Below are 12388 nucleotides of genomic sequence, written 5' to 3' on the forward strand. Positions count from 1 at the left end.
CCACCCAAACCCTCAGAGAACGCCTAAACAACCACAGATGGAAGATCAAGCAAGGATATCTCCAACACAGTGTGTCCAGACACTTCATGGCCACCCACGACAAGGACCCCACCAAGCTAACCATCACGCCCATTGAACACATCTCCGACGGTTGTTCTGATAGGTTCAGAACTTTACAACGGAGAGAAATGTTTTGGATATACAAACTCCAAACATTGGAACCTTACGGCCTCAACGAAAGCCTGGAAAACAAATGCTTCTAATTCTACATACTACTGGACCACTGTCCTATTACACCTTTTCACCCTCGTATCCATATTCACCATATCCCGTCATCCAATCACATCACGCCCACCAAAATTTCATTCTCATTCCTTCCCGTTGCTCGCACTTCTCGTTCCCAACCTCTATCCCAGCATCCGATAGCCCCAGCCTCCCCCCCCCTCTTCACCCCTCATTCCAAGCTTATACCCCAGCCAGCGATAGCCTCAGCCCCCCCCCCCCATCCCCAGCATCATCTCAACCCCATCCCTAGACCCTAGACACCTTCCCCATCCACCATCACTTCCACCCCCTTTTTTTTCTTTTTTTTTTTTTTTTTTTTTCTTTTTCCCCACTCTACTAGCTCCGCCCCCTTAGGGCGGTCCCGCCATCGCTTCCCGCCAAAACCGGCATTAGCCCCGCCCATTCCGCCCCCTTATAGCCGGCCCAGCGTTCGCACCATAACATTCAGCCTCCAGACGCCACACGTGCCAGGAGCTAGAAGCAGCGCTCTCTCCACCAGCGGCTTCCACCCACCGGTAAGACCACCAGCACCTACCCCCCCTCCGCTCGCATCCCCCTGGACGTTAACCCCTTCATGCCATTTGCCCTCAGCTCTCATCATGACCACCACACCCCTAGTTCTTGCCTAGTACCTTAACCCCTTCATACTACTGGCCCTCAGCTCCCAGTAAATACACCACACCACAGTTCATGCTTTTTACTTTAACCCTTTCATGCCACCTAGTCCTCAGCTCTCATCAAAATCACTAAAACCACCACTAATTACTAATACTTTCAAAAAGAGGTAAAAGATAGTAGGGCACACCACCACTTGATGTCACACGGATATTTATTATAACTTATACTGTCTAGAACATATAAAATACAATCAAATACGGTAAAATTGTTAAAATATAAATACTAAAATATAGTCATCAATACAAATTAAATGTAAGTAAATGGATTCGGCTACGGCCGCAAGTTTCCTTATATGATGGTAGCTTCAATACATGTCTTTGAAGATTACAATTCAATCCTATGATTAATTCCGATGCTGTTTAAAAAGTCACTTATATCTGTGTGTTTTAGCACTGAGTTGTGGCAATGCCGCAGAAAAAACGCTGCCCAGAAACAAGACTTCTACCGGAGTGGTTTTACTCACTATTTTAGATGATGCCGGTTTCCTTATCACTCGTGGCGTCCCACGTACAGTGAGAGTCTCTTATAGGCTGCGGCAGAAAAAGATGAAGTGTAGACTTGCGGGATCCTCGGTGATTGTAAATTGGCTGTATCGTCTCACAGGTCACCTGGAAGTATATGCCCTCTGCGTTGTTTGTTCACAGTGTGCAGGGTTAACTTTCACCAGGAAATAAAGGACTCAGCATAAAGACGGATGTTCATTTTTTCTTTTCCATAAAGTACAACTTCACCGATCCCTTCTTTAAAGCGCTTGTTAGTCTTCAAATCTGTATATCATGGGATTCATTACCATACGCGTTTCGGAGGCTAAGGCTCCTTCTCCACTGAAGAAGGAGCCTTAGCCTCCGAAACGCGTATGGTAATGAATCCCATGATATACAGATTTGAAGACTAACAAGCGCTTTAAAGAAGGGATCGGTGAAGTTGTACTTTATGGAAAAGAAAAAATGAACATCCGTCTTTATGCTGAGTCCTTTATTTCCTGGTGAAAGTTAACCCTGCACACTGTGAACAAACAACGCAGAGGGCATATACTTCCAGGTGACCTGTGAGACGATACAGCCAATTTACAATCACCGAGGATCCCGCAAGTCTACACTTCATCTTTTTCTGCCGCAGCCTATAAGAGACTCTCACTGTACGTGGGACGCCACGAGTGATAAGGAAACCGGCATCATCTAAAATAGTGAGTAAAACCACTCCGGTAGAAGTCTTGCTTCTGGGCAGCGTTTTTTCTGCGGCATTGCCACAACTCAGTGCTAAAACACACAGATATAAGTGACTTTTTAAACAGCATCGGAATTAATCATAGGATTGAATTGTAATCTTCAAAGACATGTATTGAAGCTACCATCATATAAGGAAACTTGCGGCCGTAGCCGAATCCATTTACTTACATTTAATTTGTATTGATGACTATATTTTAGTATTTATATTTTAACAATTTTACCGTATTTGATTGTATTTTATATGTTCTAGACAGTATAAGTTATAATAAATATCCGTGTGACATCAAGTGGTGGTGTGCCCTACTATCTTTTACCTCTTTTTGAAATTTTTCTAAAGGATTGGGTGAATCCTTTTTGTAGGTGCACCCTTTCATTGCCTGAGCAGTAGGTGAGCCCTCTCTAAGTACTTGAATTAATTACTAATACTACCAGCCTAGAATTATATGTGTGGGTGCAGATTTTTATACTTATATACTTGTATATGTGTGTGCATGTGTGCGTATATATATTTTTATATACACATATACATTTTATTTTGTTTTATACGTATATATTTTTTTATTAATGTCCTGTTTTTACAAGTCATACCTAGCTCTCAACCTCTATTTACCAACTCCTTACAGCATTAACTGCCCTGCATTTACGTATTCATGTATTCTTTTATCCAGTCACGTCCTCATGAATCATGTGATCACTTCAATGTATGTAACTTTGTGTATATGTGTTTTTTTAGACTTGAAAAAGGGGTCCGCAGAACCCCGAAACGCGTTGTCACTATAACAATAATAAAAAAACCATTGGTTTCTAAAAATACTCTGGTTGCGTTTTTGCGCCTACGGTCCACCCCTCCACTCGACCCCCGGTCCAGTGGAAATATATCCTATTAATCGACCCAGACGACGGCTTGGCCCCCGCCAAAGGGGAACGCGGACGGAATCGGCAGCATCAACCAGTGAGACAATCAGTAATCAGTCCTATCCACCTCCAGTCCAGTTGCACCAAACAATAGGTGCATCAACAACAGGTGAGCAATACCACTCTTCCTGTTGCTCCGGAGGCTCGATTCTTAACTTATTTACCCTATGAGCGCCTTTTTCTCTCCTTGGCCATTATCTACTATCATGGAGGAGTGGAAGAGGATTCCAGTGTCAATCTGTGAAGCTCTAGTGAACTCTATGCCCAAGATAGTTAAGGCAGTGCTGGAAAATAATGATGGCCACACAAAATATTGACACTTTGGGCACAATTTGGCCATTTTCACTTAGGGATGTATTCACTTTTGTTGACAGCGGTTTAGACATTAATGACTGTGTGTTGAGTTATTTTGAGGGCACCAAATTTACACTGTTATACAAGCTGTACACTGACTACTTTACATTGTATCAAAGTGTCAGATCTTCTGTGTTGTCCCGTGAAAAGATATAATATTTACAAAAATGTGAGGGGTGTACTCACTTTAGTGAGATACTGTACATAGGTAATAGTTTTTTTCCAGTGGAATACAGCTAAACCAAGAGGGTGCAATGGGGCTTCTCTGCTTACTTACCTGAAACATTTAATTGCATGTATGTCCACTGAATGCATATACAATTAAATATTACACTGAGCAGGTATGATCCGCCACACAGGGGGGCACAATGATGTGGCACAGGAGCCTGGAGAGAGCAGGCACGTTACAGGTGGTCTCAGCAAGTAAAGCACATTGGGCAAGAGGTGAACTGACCATAGACCCTACAGGAAAATTTGCTGGCAGGCCAATGCCCAGAAGGCCACCCAAAGCCTCTTAATGGCCACCAGCCAGATACATAAAGATCTGATGTTCTCAGCATTAATTAATGTAGGAGCATGAGGCACTTATGCATCTGGCCAGCGGCCGCAAGTACACTCCTAAATTCAACTTTATTGCTGGCCTCAGGATGATTATGTAGTTTATAGGTGCCAATATTTTGTGCTCCACTGTAGTATTTGGTTCTGCACTACAGTATGGCTGGTCCCGCCTACTTTTGTTGTCCCTGCCCATGTTTGGCCCCGCCTACTTATGTTGCCCTGCGTTCTGTCAATTTGGACCCACCTACAACTTTTAGGATTTTCTAAAGTTCCCTGTCTTCCCCTGCCTGGGGCACATCAGGCACGATAGCAACTGGTATCACAACAGGCACAGCGGAAACAATACAAATGAGCACAGTGTGCACAGTACATGAGGATAGCAGGTGCTATATAGGGGGGTGGTCGTCAGGATAAGCACATGACACCTGCGACCTAAAAAAAAAAAACCCGGCCAGGATCGCAGGTAGAATGGTAGTGACAGACAGCAGCACCACAGGAGGGCTTCAGGTCAAACACTTTATTCGGTATAATATATGGCTCAATGCGTTTCGGGGACATAAGTTCCCCTTCCTCAGGAGTACTTCCTACACTTGCTCCTGAGGAAGGGGAACTTATGTCCCCAAAACGCGTTCCGTTGAGCCATATATTATACCGAATAAAGTGTTTGACCTGAAGCCCTCCTGTGGTGCTGCTGTCTGTCACTACCATTCTACCTGCGATCCTGGCCGGGTGGGGGGGGGGGGGGGTTAGGTCGCAGGTGTCATGTGCTTATCCTGACGACCACCCCCCCCCGGTTAAGTGAGTGAATGATTTATTTTTTATCATATTTTGTTTATCTATCTATTTAATATTGTAATATTATTACCTATTTTTAATTCATTTTAGATTTACTAAAAGGTTATTCTATAATAGTGATAACATTATCTTGCCAGCATCATTGGATGTTTTAACGTATTACCGTCCTAGTGCACGAATATTTATTCATTATATTGTATTTACTAACGGAGTGGCGCTCACCCTTTCTTCAACCCTTTTTCTTTTCCTCCTTTCATGTGATGGGTGATGGTACGTGGTGAGAATTCCTTTCCCATTACACTTTTGACATTGCCATTACAATATGTTTGTGCCATTTGAGCGAATAGTGCAGCGGGCGTGTCCCTATAATATGAGGTCACATTATTCAGGTGACACCTCCAGTTTAACGCTGGCCTTACACATAGCAATTATCAATACGATCAAATAAAGAAACTATATTACTGCAATATCCACTAAGTATAAAAGGTCAAAATATTTGGATGTGATGGATCTGTTTGAAGTTTTTCTACTTTCATCACAATCAATTCAACTATTGTTATTGCTGCTGTTGAACCAAGTAAATTGCACTCAGCCAGGGGTGTAGCTATAGGAGAAGCAGGGGAAGCGGCTGCTTTGGGGCCCAAACTCCAAAGGGCCCCACCCAGGATGAGGACGAAAAGATTTTATTGTCAGGGCCCCCTCAACAGTATTATACAGTGACACTGTAGGAAACGGATGGAACGGCTGCTGGACCTCGTCTGAGTGGGCGATCTTAACTAGCCACAGCAGTGGGGGTTGCAAAGAGGTTGGTTTAGGGGGGGGGGGGGCAATTCAATAACACGCCGTGGAGCCCAGTCATTTCGACTTATGCCTCTTCAGTCAGCTCATTATGGGGAAGAGCACATTATTTCTCATGGTCCCTCCCGTTGTGGCCAAGGAATGCAGAGCACAGACTGAGAGTTCTCACTGCGATAAGACCACAAATGTAAAGAAACAATAAACCCAGCCAAACCATACATTTCCTTCTTCACTCACACCAATAATGGGTTTACCTGCCATGTGATAATAAGAGTGAACACCAGGTGGCAGTGTGGCTTCGCACACGCTTTCATTGCATTTGCTCCAAGGCCCATTTACTGCACCGAACACCAAAAGTATTAATTATTTAGATTTGCTGAGAAAATCCAATAACATGTTGCTGAGAAGAAAGAGTTGGAGAAGCAAATGCATCTTTATCAACATTGTTTTTATCATATCTTATTTCTTAGCCCGTCTATAAGTGAAATGCTACCATTTCTGCCATGCGTTACATTTGTGTTTCTTTTCCTTAACAAAGCATCACACATGAACGGTAGGTCTCCAAATATTCCTTTATTTGTCTTTCTCCATAGAGACTTACAATATAATTGCTCTACTGTCCATTGGAATATATTGTGTCCCTTGAAATCACTGTGTGACACTAGGTTCGGCTGCGTGTTTCCTTAGTGCCACCGAAGGTATGTATGCAGTATATTCCGGTTAGGGATTTCCAGGCTCCTGATACTGGTGGGCTATCCTCAGGATATCAGTGATTTTGAGCCAAAACCAAGTGCGGCTCTAAACACAGAACAGGTGCAGATCTTTTCATGTCTGTGGAGGTGCCAATCCCAGCTTTGGCTCACAATTAGTGTTGAGCGAACTTGCGTTTTAAGTTCGGCGTCTAAAGTTCGGGTTCCGGTTATCGAAGAATCGCGTTATGGATTCTAAATTCCGTTATGATCCGTGGTAGCAGAATCCATAACGCAATGCTTCGATAAATCCGAACCCGAACTTTAGACGTCGAACTTAAAACACAAGTTTGCTCAACGCTACTCACAATCACTGATGAAAATCACTGACCAAAAAACTGACGTGTGAATGAAGCTCTACTCTGTATGGCAACTACACTTTGAACAGAGCCGTGTTTCCCGTTCCATTCACAGTGCTAGTTCCTGCTGATAGTTGGGGGTTTGGCGTGTCGGACCATCAGCTATTCAATATTAATGACCTATCCCTGAGGATAGGCCATCAATATCAGGAGCCTGGAAAACCTCTTTAACATTAAAACCACTGACAGGTGAAGTTAATAACATTGATTACCCTGTTACAATGGCACATGTCAAGGGGTGGGATATATTAAGAACAAGTGATGTGTTGGAAGCAGGAAAAATGGGCAAGCATAGGGATCTGAGTGACTTTCATAACGGTCAGATTATGATGGCTAGATGTCTGAGTAAGAGCATCTCCGAGACAACAGGTCTTGTTGGTGATAGTGGTATGCATCGGCTAGTACCTGTCAAAAGTGCTCCAAGAAAGGACAACTGCTGAACAGGATCATGCATCCAAGGCTCATTGGCGTCCAAGGTGAGTGAGGGCTGAACTTATCCCACAGAAGAACTACTGTAGCTAGATTGCTGAACATGTTAATGCTGGCTATGATAGAAAGGGGGACAGGGGGCATGGAAAAATGTTAACGGACAAGTGGAATCAATATGATGTACAGTCTAATTATTGGGTTTGTATGTTTCAGGGCTCTTCTGTAAGTCATTTGTGAATGAATCTTGCATTTTACCAAAATGTGCCAGTGTTTGGCTAAGATGGATTTAACCTCCTCCCGTCACACTAACGCCGAAAGGCGTCATCTCTGCGGCGCTCCCAGGTCACACTAACGCCAATAGGCGTCATCTCGCGAGACGCGAGATTTCCTGTGAACGCGCGCACACAGGCGCGCGCGCTCACAGGAACGGAAGGTAAGCGAGTGGATCTCCAGCATGCCAGCGGCGATCGTTCGCTGGCAGGCTGGAGATCCGAATTTTTTAACCCCTAACAGGTATATTAGACGCTGTTTTCATAACAGCGTCTAATATACCTCCTACCTGGTCCTCTGGTGGTCCCTTTTGTTAGGATCGACCACCAGAGGACACAGGTAGGTCAGTAAAGTCGCACCAAACACTACACTACACTACACACACCCCCCCGTCACTTATTAACCCCTTATAAACCCCTGATCACCCATGATCACCCCATATAAACTCCCTGATCACCCCCTGTCATTGATCACCCCCCTGTCATTGATCACTCCCCTGTAAGGCTCCATTCAGACGTCCGCATGATTTTTACGGATCCATGGATACATGGATCGGATCCGCAAAACACATGCGGACGTCTGAATGGAGCCTTACAGGGGGTGATCAATGACAGGCGGGTGATCACCCATATACACTCCCTGATCACCCCCCTGTCATTGATAACCCCCCTGTAAGGCTCCATTCAGACGTCCGCATGCGTTTTGTGGATCCGATCCATGTATCCATGGATCCGTAAAAAATCATGCGGATGTCTGAATGGAGCCTTACAGGGGGGGTGATCAGTGACAGGGGGGTGATCACCCTGATTACCCTGATCACCCCCTGTCATTGATAACCCCCCTGTAAGGCTCCATTCAGACGTCAGCATGCGTTTTGTGGATCCGATCCATGGATCCGTAAAAAATCATGCGGATGTCTGAATGGAGCCTTACAGGGGGGGGGTGATCAGTGACAGGGGGGTGATTACCCTGATCACCCCCTGTCATTGATAACCCCCCTGTAAGGCTCCATTCAGACGTCCGCATGCGTTTTGTGGATCCGATCCATGTATCCATGGATCCGTAAAAAATCATGCGGATGTCTGAATGGAGCCTTACAGGGGGGGTGATCAGTGACAGGGGGGTGATTACCCTGATCACCCCCTGTCATTGATAACCCCCCTGTAAGGCTCCATTCAGACGTCAGCATGCGTTTTGTGGATCCGATCCATGGATCCGTAAAAAATCATGCGGATGTCTGAATGGAGCCTTACAGGGGGGGTGATCAGTGACAGGGGGGTGATTACCCTGATCACCCCCTGTCATTGATAACCCCCCTGTAAGGCTCCATTCAGACGTCCGCATGCGTTTTGTGGATCCGATCCATGTATCCATGGATCTGTAAAAAATCATGCGGATGTCTGAATGGAGCCTTACAGGGGGGGTGATCAGTGACAGGGGAGTGATCACCCTGATTACCCTGATCACCCCTGTCATTGATAACCCCCCTGTAAGGCTCCATTCAGACGTCCGCATGCGTTTTGTGGATCCGATCCATGTATCCATGGATCCGTAAAAAATCATGCAGATGTCTGAATGGAGCCTTACAGGGGGGGTGATCAGTGACAGGGGGGTGATCACCCTGATTACCCTGATCACCCCCTGTCATTGATAACCCCCCTGTAAGGCTCCATTCAGACGTCCGCATGCGTTTTGTGGATCCGATACATGTATCCATGGATCCGTAAAAAATCATGCGGATGTCTGAATGGAGCCTTACAGGGGGGGTGATCAGTGACAGGGGGGTGATCACCCTGATTACCCTGATCACCCCCTGTCATTGATAACCCCCCTGTAAGGCTCCATTCAGACGTCCGCATGCGTTCTGTGGATCCGATACATGTATCCATGGATCCGTAAAAAATCATGCGGATGTCTGAATGGAGCCTTACAGGGGGGGTGATCAATGACAGGGGGGTGATCAGGGAGTCTATATGGGTGATCACCCCCCTGTCATTGATCCCCCCCCTGTCATTGATCCCCCCCCTGTCATTGATCACCCCCCCTGTCATTGATCACCCCCCCCCTGGTAAGGCTCCATTCAGACATTTTTTTTTGGCACAAGTTAGCGGAAATTTTTTGTTTGTTTTTGTTTTTTCTTACTAAGTCTCATATTCCACTAACTTGTGTCAAAAAATAAAATCTCACATGGACGCACCATACCCCTCACGGAATCCAAATGCGTAAACATTTTTAGACATTTATATTCCAGACTTCTTCTCACGCTTTAGGGCCCCTAAAAAGCCAGGGCAGTATAAATACCCCACATGTGACCCCATTTCGGAAAGAAGACACCCCAAGGTATTCCGTGAGGGGCATATTGAGCCCATGAAAGATTGAAATTTTTGTCCTAAGTTAGCGGAAAGTGAGACTTTGTGAGAAAAAAACAAAAAAAAATCAATATCCGCTAACTTATGCAAAAAAAAAAAATTTCTAGGAACTCGCCATGCCCCTCATTGAATACCTTGGGGTGTCTTCTTTCCAAAGTGGGGTCACATGTGGGGTATTTATACTGCCCTGGCTTTTTAGGGGCCCGAAAGTGTGAGAAGAAGTCTGGGATCCAAATGTCTAAAAATGCCCTCCTAAAAGGAATTTGGGCCCCTTTGCGCATCTAGGCTGCAAAAAAGTGTCACACATGTGGTATCGCCGTACTCAGGAGAAGTTGGGGAATGTGTTTTGGGGTGTCATTTTACATATACCCATGCTGGGTGAGAAAAATATCTTGGTCAAATGCCAACTTTGTATAAAAAAATTGGAAAAGTTGTCTTTTGCCAAGATATTTCTCTCACCCAGCATGGGTATATGTAAAATGACACCCCAAAACACATTGCCCAACTTCTCCTGAGTACGGCGATACCAGATGTGTGACACTTTTTTGCAGCCAAGGTGGGCAAAGGGGCACACATTCCAAAGAGCACCTTTCGGATTTCGCAGGCCATTTTTTACACATTTTGATTGCAAGGTACTTCTTACACATTTGGGCCCCTAAATTGCCAGGGCAGTATAACTACCCCACAAGTGACCCCATTTTGGAAAGAAGACACCCCAAGGTATTCCGTGAGGGGCACGGCGAGTTCCTAGAATTTTTTATTTTTTGTCACAAGTTAGCGGAAAATGATGATTTTTCATTTTTTTTCTTTTTTCCTTACAAAGTCTCATATTCCACTAACTTGCGACAAAAAATAAAAAATTCTAGGAACTCGCCATGCCCCTCACGGAATACCTTGGGGTGTCTTCTTTCCAAAATGGGGTCACTTGTGGCGTAGTTATACTGCCCTGGCAATTTAGGGGCCCAAATGTGTGAGAAGTACCTTGCAATCAAAATGTGTAAAAAATGGCCTGCAAAATCTGAAAGGTGCCCTTTGGAATATGTGCCCCTTTGCCCACCTTGGCAGCAAAAAAGTGTGACACATCTGGTATCGCCGTACTCAGGAGAAGTTGGGGAATGTGTTTTGGGGTGTCATTTTACATATACCCATGCTGGGTGAGAGAAATATCTTGGCAAAAGACAACTTTTCCCATTTTTTTTATACAAAGTTGGCATTTGACCAAGATATTTTTCTCACCCAGCATGGGTATATGTAAAATGACACCCCAAAACACATTCCCCAACTTCTCCTGAGTACGGCGATACCAGATGTGTCACACTTTTTTGCTGCCAAGGTGGGCAAAGGGGCACATATTCCAAAGTGCACCTTTTGGATTTCACCGGTCATTTTTTACACATTTTGATTGCAAAGTTCTTCTCACACATTTGGGCCCCTAAATTGCCAGGGCAGTATAACTACCCCACAAGTGACCCCATTTTGGAAAGAAGACACCCCAAGGTATTCCGTGAGGGGCATGGCAAGTTTTTAGAATTTTTTATTTTTTGTCGCAAGTTAGTGGAATATGAGACTTTGTAAGAAAAAAAAATAAAATAAAAATCATCATCATTTTCCGCTAACTTGTGACAAAAAATAAAAAGTTCTATGAACTCACTATGCCCATCAGCGAATACCTTAGGGTGTCTACTTTCCGAAATGGGGTCATTTGTGGGGTTTTTCTACTGTTTGGGCATTGTAGAACCTCAGAAAACATGACAAGTGCTCAGAAAGTCAGAGCTGCTTCAAAAAGCGGAAATTCACATTTTTGTACCATAGTTTGTAAATGCTATAACTTTTACCCAAACCATTTTTTTTTTGCCCAAACATTTTTTTTTATCAAAGACATGTAGAACAATAAATTTGGCGAAAAATGTATATATGGATGTCGTTTTTTTGCAAAATTTTACAGCTGAAAGTGAAAAATGTCATTTTTTTGCAAAAAAATCGTTAAATTTCGATTAATAACAAAAAAAGTAAAAATGTCAGCGGCAATGAAATACCACCAAATGAAAGCTCTATTAGTGAGAAGAAAAGGAGGTAAAATTCATTTGGGTGGTAAGTTGCATGACCGAGCAATAAACCGCTAAAGTTGTGGAGTGCCGATTTGTAAAAAAGGGCCTGGTCACTAGGGGGGTATAAACCTGTGGTCCTTAAGTGGTTAATTCCTCCTTGTATGTTTTGGAGCCCTGAGGGTTTTACATGCCACTTATTTGTTATTATGTCCTGATGGTCTGATGAAAGGGAAACTGCCTGAAACGTGTTGTCAATTGACCCTAATAAATCTACCTCGATTCTGCATCATATTGGTGGTACACGTCTGTAGACTTTTTTCCATAACCCCTGTTCGTATTGATATCTGGAGATCTGGTTTTGCTCCCACAGTGCATCCACTGTGGACCTGCAGATATATATATATATATATATATATATATAGCCAGTGACTGTCCTGCATATGTAACGCCCCAGAGGTGCATTACCACTTCTGCACCCTGCTACTGTCTCCTATGGTCAACCTAATGTAATCTATGCATTTATTTCCAGGTTCTATACACTGTGCCTTTATT

This window comes from Bufo gargarizans, chromosome 5, assembly GCF_014858855.1.
Source record: "Bufo gargarizans isolate SCDJY-AF-19 chromosome 5, ASM1485885v1, whole genome shotgun sequence".
Taxonomy (NCBI): Eukaryota; Metazoa; Chordata; class Amphibia; order Anura; family Bufonidae; genus Bufo; species Bufo gargarizans.